General features: G+C 42.4%; 1 long non-coding RNA gene across 1 annotated transcript in view; it reads right to left on the bottom strand.

Annotated features, from left to right (window-relative positions):
• Positions 1-479: 479 nt before the first annotated feature.
• The window catches only part of LOC135258273 (uncharacterized), a 32,892-nt gene continuing 19,515 nt past the window's right edge, over positions 480-13,856 (bottom strand). The window contains exons 2-3 of the long non-coding RNA XR_010330938.1: positions 2,766-2,899; positions 480-2,008 (exon numbers count right to left, since the gene is read on the bottom strand). This is a non-coding gene — a long non-coding RNA (uncharacterized LOC135258273). The remainder of the gene's footprint in view (positions 2,009-2,765; positions 2,900-13,856) is intronic.

The following is a 13,856-nucleotide window of genomic DNA, read 5'->3' as shown; positions in this document are numbered from 1 at the left end:
CTTTCTTCCTGGAAACCTGGTAGAATATAACTTTGTTAGAAAGCAAAGAACTTTATTTGTTTATAAAGTTGATATCGTGGTTTAGAAACACAAAACTTACTGGTAGCATTTCACAAATCCACACGATAGTTTTAACCACATTCTAAACTGTCAGTGTAACAGCCGAACCGTGAACTTGTTATTACCTGTTTATGTACGGTAAATTACCGTACAGGTGAGCACAGCCAGCGAAGCCCCGTATGGAAATGAGAGCCGATTCACTTACAGCAGTTTGGAACTGGGAGTGCTCAACATTTTTTGACAATTTAGAGGAGAAATATACCAAGTGCTGAATTGCACAGATTTTTGCTGGTTCATAGGATTCTGAAAATCAAATCTCAAAGCTGAAATTCTGTATCACCGAACATAATGTTTTCAGAGAGAAGAAATCGTAGGACACACAAGTTACTTGGGAATGAATGGCTCAGTGGAAAAGTATGGAGAAAGAAAAACATTTATGTGGAGGCGGACTGTGAGTAGAAGGCACTGAGTATTGGATTGTACTGTAACCTATTTAACCATAGCTCAATATTTCACTGCTTATTTCAGCTAAATGGCAAACACATTAGGTCTTAGAGCCTGAAGAAGCTCTGAGGAATTCCATAACATTAACCAATTTGCCAGCAAACAGTACATTTTCACATTGATAATAGGGAATACTGGGTAGATTTAGTGTCCTTTCAGTGTTCTGGAATTCAGAAGCCGAGGCAAGATGTCAAAAAAAAAAAAGATCTAATACAGCGAGATGAACATGCCTTGACCAAGAGCTTTATCCATGTTACCAATTCCACACAGGAAGGAAACCTAAACTATACTATATCACTACAGTTCCTGTTCCACATGGACAACCGTTTCCAGCCACAGACATTTTTTTTAAATGGATGACCTGTAGAAGGCACTGTATCTTGGGCTTGAAATGGATGGAGAGACGCAGGACACAGCTACACACTACAGTATGAGAACATGATAGATCACGAGAGAACAAAGAGAGAGCCAAGCTGAGGTATTCATTAACTATGTTTTTCCCCAGAGTCGGAGTCAGTGGTGTATAATTGTGAATCATACAAGTCAGTAGTTTCTTGACCTCTAAGGATAATCTATTACTATATGAAATTGGACGAGCTTTGTTTTTTTCTCTTCCTGTTCCTGTAATTTATATAAACTAATAAAAAAAACTTAAACACAAAACAAATTAACTTGTTAAATATGTGTTACTAGCAAGCCAACTATCTCGGTGTAGTCAATCCATCAAACGTGTGAATTTGGGGAAAACCGTATCTTCAGTCATGCATGTGAAGACTGTTTGTTTTCAGTAGCCTTCAGATGCATGCATGTTTTAGCACAGCCAGGCCCGTTTGGCCTCGGACTGTGCAGGACTACGTCTGAATTCGCAACGATTCTTCACCGCTGGTATGGACCCTCGATCAAGCCATAATGGAGCAGGATATTGACACATGCTGAACTTGGATATATTGAATCATAAGGGTCTAGACTGACTTCGCAATTTTTTCTTAACTTTTTCTTCAGTGGCATAAGAATTAGGTGTTGATGCACTCACAGGAAGCTCAGTTTCAGCGCTGGAACACAGCAGGTCTCCCACGTAGCCAAGGGTTACCACTGCCTGGTTATTATCGCATGAAAAAAAAAACTCCCACTTAGAGTGAGGACATAGCAACCATTGCTCTTACCTTGTCCCCTCTCCTTCTTCGCCCCCGCCCCCCCCCAGTAGACATCCAGAGACTTTGCCCCGGTATCACTTGTCATTTATGGCTGACATGCGGTAGACAGGACCGTCGGCACACCCCGGATTGGATCGATGCTCCCAATGTTCCCAGAGTGCCGCGGAACGAAAGGTCAGATCAAGCTGTCTGTGTCACGGAGTCGTCCCTCTCTGCCTTGTTTACAGATTTTCAGGCTCTGGTCTGACCACGGAGCTTTTACAGGAGATGGATTTATTCATAGACTTCACCTGCAAAAAGTTCAGCAAAGTTAAATACTTTAGAAACTGCGGTGACTCCATGGAAAGGAAGGCCACTTCATGCAATACAGCCTTTTTCAGGTTTTACATGGTGGATTCTGGTGGAATATAAAACCACATCGCCTCACTATCTCATCAAGAAATTATGAATTTTTTTCATTCAGTTTATTAAGTGTAGCCATATTGTACCAATGCCATGGGGGGCATTGGGGAATAATGCCCCCCTTCCCCCTCCCGCCCAATTTCATATGGTTACCCTACCATAGCCAGGAATAAATACTGTAAAACTTCATCAAACAGTGTCCAGATCTTTAGAGATGGGGAGTGTTCCACGTGCATGTCAATAAAGGCCAGTCTCCAATACCCATAATTCATTGTTGTCCTCTGTAGGGGACAGTCTCAGCTCTTAATCTCAAGGACCACATATTTTCCTGTGCAAAAATCATTTTTGTCATCCAAGATACTCGTATTATGTCACGAAATTGAAATACTTAAATACTTAAAATACTTTTTTTTTTTCCTGCTGTGTCTCAAGAGGATATTATCCATCCTGGTTGTGGCCTACTCTGGACCAGTTCTGTAGTCTAATTGAAAATAATGGCCTGTCCGTAATAGAGGCCTGGCCTCCAATTAAGCCTGAGTGCTCTCCTCTCTTCTCCTGAAGTACGTCAAGGTCCCGGCTATTATTGGAAGTTTCACTGTAAATAAATAACACAATTTGTTGAGAATTTGTGTGTTTTTCCCCCACCGAAAAAAGTCCTCTGTAGGTTCAGGAGGGGTGTAGGTTTCCACGGGTGCCGTTCGAAACGCAGGCTGCCCGACGCTGTCTCTGCTCGCTGTGTTCTGCAGAGCTGAGCCGAAAGCTCTCGTTGTTCTGGAGGACTGCAGGAGAAACACAGACACCCGCCACAGCCGTTACACCGCGTCGAAGTGTCCCTGAGCAAGACACCTAACCCCTAATTGCTCCCAACGAGCTGATCGGTACCTTGCATGACAGCCTTGTGTGTGTGTGTGTGTGTGTGTGTGTGTGTGAATGGGTGAATGAGAGGCATCAATTGTAAAGCGCTTTGGATAAAAGCGCTATATAAATGCATTTACCATTTACACCACACAGTGTTTTTCCCAACACAATGCAAATACCACATCACTTTGTGGAGATGATCTGCACCCAAAAACAAACAGAATAATATATCATTAAGGTTCCATTTTAATGCAAATGATATTGTATTTAATGTATATTTTGGCAGATATATATATATATATTTATATATTCTTTTTAAATGTGGAAATGCATGCGCAAGAGTTGCTCTCTTACTGTTTCCAAGACAACTGCTGAGTGTTCTACTTTGCATGGGCGGAAATGGACGCGAGGCTCATTAGTCAATCTGTCAGGCCACGCGCTGCAGCCAGCACTCTCTGATTGCCGAGCGATTAGCATATTTTAAAGATCGCACCTTGTGCGATTTTAACAACAAGACAAACAGAAAATACTTTTAAAGAGCCGTGAGAGTTTTTGCTTGCTTGCTTGTTTGTTTATTTGTTTGTTCGTCTGTTTGTTTGTAATCATCTTATGAGCCTTTTGGGGAGTTGTGCTGTGGAATGACTGACAAATTCTTTTTGATTATTTTATAAAGTCGTAAATAAAAGGTGTGTGTATGTGTGTGTGTGTGTGTGTGTGTGGGGAGGGGGCGGTGGGGCGTGGGGGGGGGGGTGGGTTTGGGCGGGGGGGGTCGCACGCTGTTGCTTGAACGGAAAACATCATCAGTAATAAAGCAGAAATAAGGGGCACTCAGTCAGACGCTCAGGCACCGCCAGCCGAAACAGTAATCCAGGGCATTTATGATGCGCGGTGCAAATTTGCCTCCGGGCTACAAAAAAAGCCATTTTCTAGTTCACATGTCAGTTCATTCCGGCTCCATCTTTTCAGATCTTCCAATTTCACACTCAACATTACAGTTTGGCAGTAATCCCTGGGTAATTTGGCCCCGTTTTTTTTCACGTCAGGGTGACAGAGGTAATGTGGCTTTTCCAAGTGGGTATAAAAAAAGAAACGACAGCGATAATGTTAAAGCAAAATAGGCCTAGCATGGTCATAAAAGGTTACAAAGTCACAGAAAAGTCACGTTTTTTTTTTTAATCACCTTTTGGTTTGTATTCATTTGGAGTAACAATTTAAATTATACTTAGACTCTTGTACAGTATGTACTGAGCCTTTGGTAAGATGGGTTTTCATTGGTAAGATATGTATGGTGCACATATATGCATGGGCAATTTGCTCTGATTTGTGCTGTGCATTTGGTACGTCCATTTTATTTGACTTTAATTGATTTAATTCTTGGCATAACCCGATTTCAATAAAAGATTTCCCTGAGGTGATGTACGTCAAACGGAAATGGCCAAACGTGTTTACATTTCAACACACACTGAAGAGCCAAATACCAATATCACGGAGTAGAGGCAGTGTGTGACCTGGATTCATTCCCAGGAAGTCCACGCATGGTTAGTGTCTCGCTGCAAAGGAATCCGTAATATGCCCTTCCTTATTTTGACTTTATCTTCCTTACCTTGACAAATCCCACGCCCCCCCCGCCCCCCGCTTCTGTGGGAATTTGCTCTCGGCTTGTGCTGAGGAATTATCTGCATTCTGAAACCCAGAGATCAGCAGAAGTATCCAATAACCCCAATAGAAGCTGAAAAATAAAGTATTGAAACATGTGAAAATTGTACAAGCCACGTAACGAGTTGAGTGTTTCAAGTGCAGGGAATGCTGTGCCTATTAGATGGAAGCAGTGGCGGGGGTTTATTTTATTTATTTTAATTTTTTATTTTTTTTTAGCAATGTTGCCTAGTAACCAGACATCTTTGCATGAGATGCGTGGGGGAAAAAAAAGAAAAAGATTTTCCGAGACTCTTGGTAAAAAGAAACAAAGCAAAAGCGCCATGGATGAGTGGAGCAAGGGCATCCCGATGGCAAAATGAGCGGGTATGGGGGGGGGGGCTCCTGGCTGTCAGCACGCAGGAGCCTGGTCTGGTAAAGCCTGTCACAGGAGACTGCTTTCGCCAATGCGCAGGGGAGGTGGGGTGGGGGGGTGGCGGCATAGGGGGGCACAGGCCATGCTGAACTCAGCTGCAGAAGGCATTAGCCACATCGATTCGCCCGGGACAAACTGACTGTTTTTCGGGTCTTTCTGTCTTTGTCTTGTACTGGCTGTAGGGAAGTCACTAATTAGCCATTCAACCTCTCCTGGCCTTGACATCAAAATATCTAAACTGTGACCAAATAAATACAAAAATATAATAAAAAAATAAAATTAAAAACTCCATCTAAACAAAGTTGTTTTTTTTTCAGAACAGAGAGATAGTTAGCTTCCAATATCCCGAATGCACTTGGTAAAATTTTTCATGTTTTACATTTACAGGCTAGTGCAGTACATGCAGGTGCTTAATTGTTGTATTTAGTTATACTTTTCCCATTTAATTTCACATTTTCCTTCTGTTGTTGTTGTTGCTGCTGACAATTTTTTTTCTCAAGGGTACCCTGGCAGCATGTCTCCTCTCTAGATTTCCATGCCCAAGTGATCACACCATCGTCAGTCTAAAGAAAGACGCAAAATGTGTACTTCCAAAAAAAAAAATCTGTGGCAGAATTTTTCTGCTGCCAAGGAATTTGACAGGGCAGATATTTCATGCAGTCTTTCGCGACAGCGTTAAGTTATTCTTTAAAAAAGCTGTATTATTATAAAGGAATCAAGAAAGTATGAAACGCAAACAAAATGCACAGCACGATTTGAAAACTGGCCAGAGAAAAAATATATATATATTAGTGAGCCGAGAATAGAGGAAAAGGAATTAAATGAGATAGTAAGATATTTAGATATTAAGATTAAGAAAAAGTAGTACTGAAGTACTGGTTCATTTTCGTGCAACTGAGTACTTGGAGTTTCTGTGCAGGCTCCCCTTTCAAACCGCAAAGAAAGAGAGAGAGCTTTCCTAGCTCACTGTCAAAAATAATAATAACAATTTGAATCACATTGAAAATCTTCTAACCCAGTATGGACAAAGCGGGGGATGCAAAGTGCTGTAAAATTAATCATTTATGGAACACAAAAGAAAATGGTTTATATATCCAAAGATCTCTGTTCCGCACTTTAAAGCTGCTTTCTTGAATATTTATACGCAGTTCATGGAAAACAGGCTTGCCTTTTTGTTGTTATCACGCCAGTGAAATTGGTCTGCTTTGAACTGTGGGAAATCTTCGCTACCACAGTTTAAGCTGAAAGGTCCACCTTCAAAACCCTGATTTAGTGGCACGAAAGACCAAACAACTACAAAGGTGGCACGAAAGACCGAACAACTACAAAAAACACCCATGAAAACAAAATGAGAATGAATATGATTGCTTTCAGAACCAGAATTTTGTTTGTTGCCTGCGCCTTGAATTTAGAGCCTAGTATGCCTCAATAATTTGCCTAATCTGAAGTGTGAACGAAAACTTGCCATATTGATATTCCATTAAGACAATTGTCCTAAAAAATCAATGGCAAGCAAGCAATTCTATGCATGGATGTCCACAAAATTAAGTGGGTGGACCTTTGGATATTGGATTCATGGTTTTCGGTGTCATTCAGACATTTCTCTAATCAAGCAGAACAGACAAATCATTAAGGAGAGCCTTAGTATCGATCCCTGTGCTAAAAATGCTAGACATACTTAATTTCCTGGGAACAGTTGTACATAAACAGAGTGGCGTGCTCTGTTCCCATGCTCTGTGCTTTCCTCGTGCGCATGTGACAGCCACGAAAAAAAGCTTGGTGACTGAAATCTGCTGGTCGCCGATGGAAACCGAAGTCTCACTTATTACCATTAAAAACGTGCTCTTTTCACAGAACATTTTGCTGCGTGTTCAACGTCGCGACCTTTGTCTCTTTTCTGCGCGCTCCAAATACGCAGCGAGTGTCTGTGTGCTGTGCTGCTAAAGCCCACGTGTTCCTTTTACTTTCTTTGAGAGGCGACAATAAAGGGAGAATCTGATCTGAGCTGTCTGGCAGGCAGAGCAAGACCAGGCCTTGTTAAGTGAAATAAAATGTGTTACAGAGCAGAGGGCATGGACTGCACTGACTTCAACTGTGCGTGTGTGTGCGTGTGTACGTATTTGTGTGTGTGTGTGTGTGTGTGTGTGTGTGTGCGGGTGTATGCGTGCATGTTCACATGACTGATGTTTCTTCATGCACACATTCATGTTTTATGCGTCTCTCTGGCTGTCTGTGCTATGTGTGTGCGTGTGTGTGTTGTGCATGTGTACATGCATGGGTATGTGTGTTGTGCATGCGTAGATTCATGGATGTGTGCAGGTGTGAGTGCGTGTGTGTGTGTGCATGTGTGTGTGTGTGTGTGTATGTGTGTTGTGCATGCGTAGATGCATGGATGTGTGCATGCGTGCATGTGTGTGTGTGTGTGTGTGCATGTGTGCGTGCGTGCGCGCGCGCGTGTGTGTGTGTGCATGTGTGCGTGCGCGCGCGCGTGTGTGTGTGTGCGTGTGTGGGTGTGTGTGTGTGCATGTGTGCGTGCGCGTGTGTGTGTGTGTGCGTGTGCGCAGTAGGGGGCTTCGTTTGTGCTGGGGGTGCCATGTGGTGTGCCAGTTACAGCAGCTGGAGCCGGAGTGCTTCGAGCCCAAAAGCTGGAGGGGGCACAGCTTCTGTGCCCTTGAGCAGGGGTGTCGAATGGGCGGGGGTGGAGGAGGACAATTCCAAGGGCCCTGACTGACATGGGGCCCTCAAAAATTGTGCAGGGATAGGGTGGCGGGGACCCAGTGAGAGATCTTTTCGTGGGGGCCCAGAATCACTGGTGGGAGAACCCCAGCCCTTGAGCAAAGCATTTCACCCAATTCACTCCCTCGAACAACAGACCTCTCTGTATTAATGGGTGACACCGGTTTAGAAGGGTGCAGGAATGTTTAAATGTCACTGTCACTCATCAAATGTGTGGTACTCTTCTTTTTTCTTGCTTCCATTTTATGATTTAGTTACCAAGCACCCCCATTTTAAATATTGACTCGGCATCATCTCTTCCTCAGTGCCAATCACCAGGTGGCCTGACAGCCAAATAAAATCCATCACTTACTTTTGGCCTTTTGATTATTGTGACAATGAAAAAGTAGCATTCAAAATCTCAGATGCCACAATCGCAGCCTCACAGTGTCAACATACATCCCAGTAGTTACATGTTAATAACTTACTAAATAATGTGTAGCCTATTTTATTTATTTTTTTTTTTTTTAAGCATCTACTTTATTTGAACAGACACACAGCACATCTTATTCATACATCGTTTCATAAATTGTACGAGGAAGATTTCTAATCCACATGCACCGTTTTTTAATAAGAACCTGGCCCTGACGAATACGGCGTTGAAGAGCCCTGCCCTGCGCTATCCTGTGGAGGGTCCATTACCGGATTGAGCCACTGGCCCTCATCCGTAATGACATGACAAGGTTCATTACGCTGAGCAAGTCAGCCGATGAGCAAGGCTGTAAGATACCGGATACAGCATTTTTTATTTTATTTTATTTATTTATTTTTTCGTTCATTGAAAACACCGCCTCAGTCCATAAACACGTGTACGGCTTACACGCTTAATTTGAGCAGGACACGCCGTCCCAACTTTCCGCAGAGGGGGAGAGGGAGCCGAAACCGGCCCGGGAAATTAGCATATGCTAATGAGATTTTCTGTTTACTGCAAAAGCCACCGCCTTCCGTTTTACCCCTCCACCCCCCCCTCCACCCCCCACCGCCCCCCACCCCCATCTACCAGCTGACCTGTCTGCGTCTTCCTCTGGCTCTGCCAGATCCGCTCGCATTCTGGTAACTTCTTTAACAAATTAGCTTTCAGAAAACAATGGATTATTATTATTATTAGTAGTAGTAGTAGTAGTAGTAGTATTGTTAGTGTCATTATTATTATTATTATCGTTGTCATTATTTTTTTACACTCCAGTTCTTTTCTCCATTTCACTTGTCATTTCCAAAAAAAATTGCCACTGTCCCTGTGGTGACGGTCGGTCCCAGCTGTGGAATTTTTTAATGTTTTCGGGGTGATTGGAAATCACTGTCCTTCAAAGTGGGACCCTAGAAAAAAAAAGCTGTTACTCTGATTCAACATCTCAGTCTAACCATTTTCTCCAGCCGCGATTGAGATTTCACATCCGACCGCAGTCTCGGCAGGTGTCTGATCTAAGCGACCAAATTAATTCTTAAGATAAAACTTTACCTTCTCAGTGCCAAAAAAAGATATCCAAAGTTTGCCAAAAGGTCACGGTCATAATCACGTTCACGCTCACGTTGTGTTTCATGTAATATTTATGAGTCACTCAGCAGGCCCGGTAAGGGCTGTAAGTAAATAAATAAACAAAATAAAATAAACGCTTATTGCTCTGGACCAATTTTTTTTTCCCCATCATTATTAATTTACCTCATGTCGGAAGGCATCGTGGGACAAAATTCCATGGCTGAGCTGAAATAACTTCCTATCTGACTGGATTTTTATCGAATTGTTAGCCATTTAAACAGGGGGGTGCCAAATATAAATAAATAAATAAATAAATGCAAGAAAAAATCTATATATAAATTATAGAAAACATAGCATAGCAAAAAATACATAACTCATCATTTACCCCCAAAGTACAGCTCGGTCGTACTGTGCAGTTTTCCACTAGCAAGTATGAAAAATAAGACGCGTAGTCGAAGATGACCGGTGAATTGTGAAAACGGAGAAAGCCTCGGCGCGCCGTAGCCGGTAATTGCAAATGTAACGGCTGGCGTTCGGCGCGGCGTCGTTCCAACTCCGCGGGTAGCGAGCGTTCTTTCCCTTCCGGCTGCACATAATAATGTCCTTTGAGAAAAGTCCCGTGTGCATTCACAAGGTCTTCTCAAACGTGCGAATGAGGGCCTCCTTTGCTGGTTGAATGAAATGTGACAGGACTGGATAAGAACCCAACGCCCCCCCCACAAATTCTTCAGCTTTAGCACTTATCGCGATGTTCTTCAGCTAGAGCCAGAGCGCAGGTCGAGACACCACAACCTCACACAGTCTGAGTACATCGCTGACAAGCGCCCACCCCCCCCCCCGTACTCATCCGCCACCACCCCCGACCTCCACCCCAATCTCCGCGGAACCTTCCGGAAGGAGCTAGGCCAGGAGACCCATCCCTCATAATGTGCATTATCAAAAGGCAGCAAGCGATAACCCTGCTCTCCGGGAGGGCTTGCCAGCCCATTACACTGAGTGCCTCTAATGCGGAATCAACGACACAAAAGTCAGTCAAATCCAGCCGGCGATCGGCGGCCATTTTGAAAAAAGGCAGAGTAAACAACTAATAGACGTTCCTCTGGGTAGGAGGACAAAAGTCCCATTGACGTGATTGGCATCTGTACTCTTGGCTAATTTCCTAAGCCTTTTTTCATGAAGGACTTGTACAACACAGAGGGTTTTCTTTTTTTTTGTTGTTCAGGGTTTTTTCCTTTTTTTCTTTAAACTGACATCTAGAGGAGCTCATCTCTGAAATGTCAGTCATTTTCTCTTGCCAAAAGCCTATCCTTTCTTTCACCCCTCAAAACTTTTGACACCCCGGTGATTTTAACCCAATTAGGCTGCCATTTCTGAGTTTCCCTGCAATCGACAGTCGGGGTGTGGGATTTGGCCACAGGGCTGGTGGGATCATCACAGTTCCCATAGGAACAGAACATTTCTTTACTTCAAACGGCTGTTGTCTGCGGTGAAATTCGGAAGCAAAAGTAGAGATTTTTTACAAAAAACAAAATGTTTTAAAACATTTTTTCGGAGTTTTAAACGGTTGAAAATGTGAAACTGAAGTCAAAGAGAGGCAAAGCCACACTTTGCTTGCAGTTGCAAATTATGTAAAGCCATTAATTTATCCATACTGCCTGGCCTAAAGCCTCCACACATATTTATTTCATAAAATTGCCCATTTTAAAGTATAGTTACTGAGTGAAGAGCCCACATCCAGCTTTTAAACAACCCTAATGGCCTGTATAAACTGAGCACTAATAAATCCCAAACTCCCCAAAAACAAAAATCAGCAAAATACATTTTTTGCTTGGCTCTTAACAATTTGGATGCACATTATCGGATCCACATAATTATTAGCGTTTAGCAAGAAGGTACTGAGTTCGAATCCCGACCAAGGCAAGGGCCTTTCTTTGTGGAATTTGTGTGTTCTCACCATGTCTCTGTGGGTTTCCTCCATGTTCCTCCAAGACTTTCAGCAGGTTAATTGGAGACTCTACATTGGCCGTAGGAGTGTGTGAATGAATGCTGCGTGGGCCTTGTGATGGATTGGTGACCACTAATAATAGAAATTATATTATGTTTTTTTAAAAATATATAAATAATAAAGATATAATGATTTTTTGCCCTGCAGTAGATTGGTGGTCTGTCCAGGGTGTATTCCTGCGTCTCGCCCAGTGCATGCTGGGATAGGCTCAGTCCACCACCAAAGAAAATACCCCGACGAGGAATAAGTGGTTTAATTGATGTATTATTATTATTATTATTATTACTACTACTACTATACTATGCTCTTGTAGTACAATTCTTTCACGTTAATTTTACATTGCTTTTATTTTGATAATTTGATTACATTATATATTTATTATGATCTTTTCACACCTTAAACCTTAATTTCACTGAATGAAAAATTTGGCCAGCGCATGAAGAGCACGTTTTGAGTTTCGAAGTTTTGTGTTGTCTTCAGACAGCAGCAGCCCAAGTCTGATCTCCAACACACTGTTCACAAAGGACTTAAATCAGCGGGTCACATGTTGTGTTCAAATTTAGTCCCTGTTCAACCGGGGAAGGATGGTCTTTTGACTGTTTCCCCCCACTGCTGGGCCCAGAAGAGTGCTTTACTGCCAACTATGAATAACAGTGCCAAATGAGTACATTCCACTGAGTTTTTTGGCTAAATCTTTAGGAACTGTGCCGTGCTTCTCACAATCCCGTTTGAATCATGCATAAGCAATGCCCCTTTCATTTTTTCCAAAAAACAAAAAAAGGTTTTCAAAGGAATGAATTCGACCTCTACAGAAGAGCATTAGGGGCCGTGTGAATGAATTAGAATTACTGTGAAAGTCAGAACTAACTGTCGACTTAAAGCTAGAAAGTTCTGACTTTATTCCATCAAGTTTTAACTTTAAAGGTGAAAAGTTTTGACTTTAATCTTAAGTTTTGCCTTTGGGCATAACCCATTCATCTCCCTACAGCACTCAGCTTGCAGCTGGCTGCCTTCAGCTCCGTAATTCCTGAAGTCTAAAAACTCATAAAAACTGTGTTCAGCCGCACTTCCCATAATGAGATTCAGTGCTTTTTTAAAACTTAAATCGTAAAATAATAAGCTTTTGGACAATCAACCTCAGTCCTTAGGTTTAACTCACATATCTTCAGATTTAAAAAAAATAATGATTTTTTTTTTTTTTTAAAGAAATATTCAAAATCACTTTTCTGAAGGAACTGTTAAAATCATTTTGGTTGGGAGTTGTAGTTGTGAGAGGTCACCAGAACAGGGATCAGGAACTCCATATATTGTTGGTGAAGAAGGGCCAGGTTAATCATTACAGAGGCTGTATGGCTCTGACGCTCAGGTCCTGGAGGGCCACAGTGTCTGCATTCCTTTCCATCGGCAGCCAGTTAACCAATTAGATGTTAAGGCCACAAACATGTGATTAGAATGTTCTTAGCTGAACATTCTAATGCTGATGTAACAATCACTACTGGTAACTGAAAGCGATGGAGTTCTAGCAGCGAGCTAACACCCTACATGTATCACAGATTGCAAAAAACACCCCCAAATATCAGCAGAAACTTTCTCCCTCCAGGACTGGAATCTGACATCTGTGTAACAGAGGAACAATGTGCATGTCAAAATCGTCACCACGGTCTTCTTGGAAAAGACGAGCTTGTGGTCCAGTGTTTGGCCAAGTGGTTGGAGAAGTAGATGCTGTGGTGTCGTCTACAGCAAGGTGTGGGCAAGGAGGAACCATTTCCGAAAAATGCCCACCTTTGCTCTTAATTGTTTAACTAGCCTGTTCATTTACACAATGCAATTTTCCTCACGCTTCTAGATGAGGTCTTAAAGGACAGCTGGTGACTGATTCTGTGGACAGATTAAATATACTGGGGCGTAACTCACAGGTTAACTGGGCATTGGTGTACACTGGCAAATAGCAAACTAAGCCAGGGTAATTGGCAACAAAAAAAAAACAGGTACTGTCTGTTTTAGGCAGACAGAGCTTTGAATGATGGTTAGCCATCCAGCATGATACATCTTTTAGGGAAATTCAGAGGCAGATAAACAGACATGTGTTTTCAAATGGGAGGAGAAGGAGAAAAAAAAAAAAGTGTCATCGGTGTAACCATGACAACACAAGCTGATCAGACCTGGGGCAAATATGCATTTTAAATACTTAGCGTGCTCTTCAGAAGCAGGCAGAGTTTGAAAACACTCCTGCTGTACCTTGATAATTCACAACAAACAGAACTGAGAGACAAAGAGAACGGGTGAAAATAGATGCTCCTTTTAAAATACCACAGGAACCTTACCCGTGCATCTGAGGGGGTTAGTCTTCATTTTCGGCACCTGCAGCGTTGGGAACCCAACACTGTGAAGGTGTTTCTCAACGTGTTTCAAAGTGTTCGTTCAGCACATTCCTGTATGGTCCTATGCCTCCCCTTTAATATTACTGTATTGATTCTAACACTCGCAGTGTTCAATTTGTTAAGGTGATTTTGCTGAGCGTGTACGTGTCAGAAACCCAATTTAGCGAAA

This window comes from Anguilla rostrata, chromosome 6 (genome assembly GCF_018555375.3).
Source record: "Anguilla rostrata isolate EN2019 chromosome 6, ASM1855537v3, whole genome shotgun sequence".
NCBI classification, from domain to species: Eukaryota; Metazoa; Chordata; class Actinopteri; order Anguilliformes; family Anguillidae; genus Anguilla; species Anguilla rostrata.
Note: the sequence above shows the minus strand (reverse complement) of the source record. Positions and strands in the feature narration are given on the sequence as shown.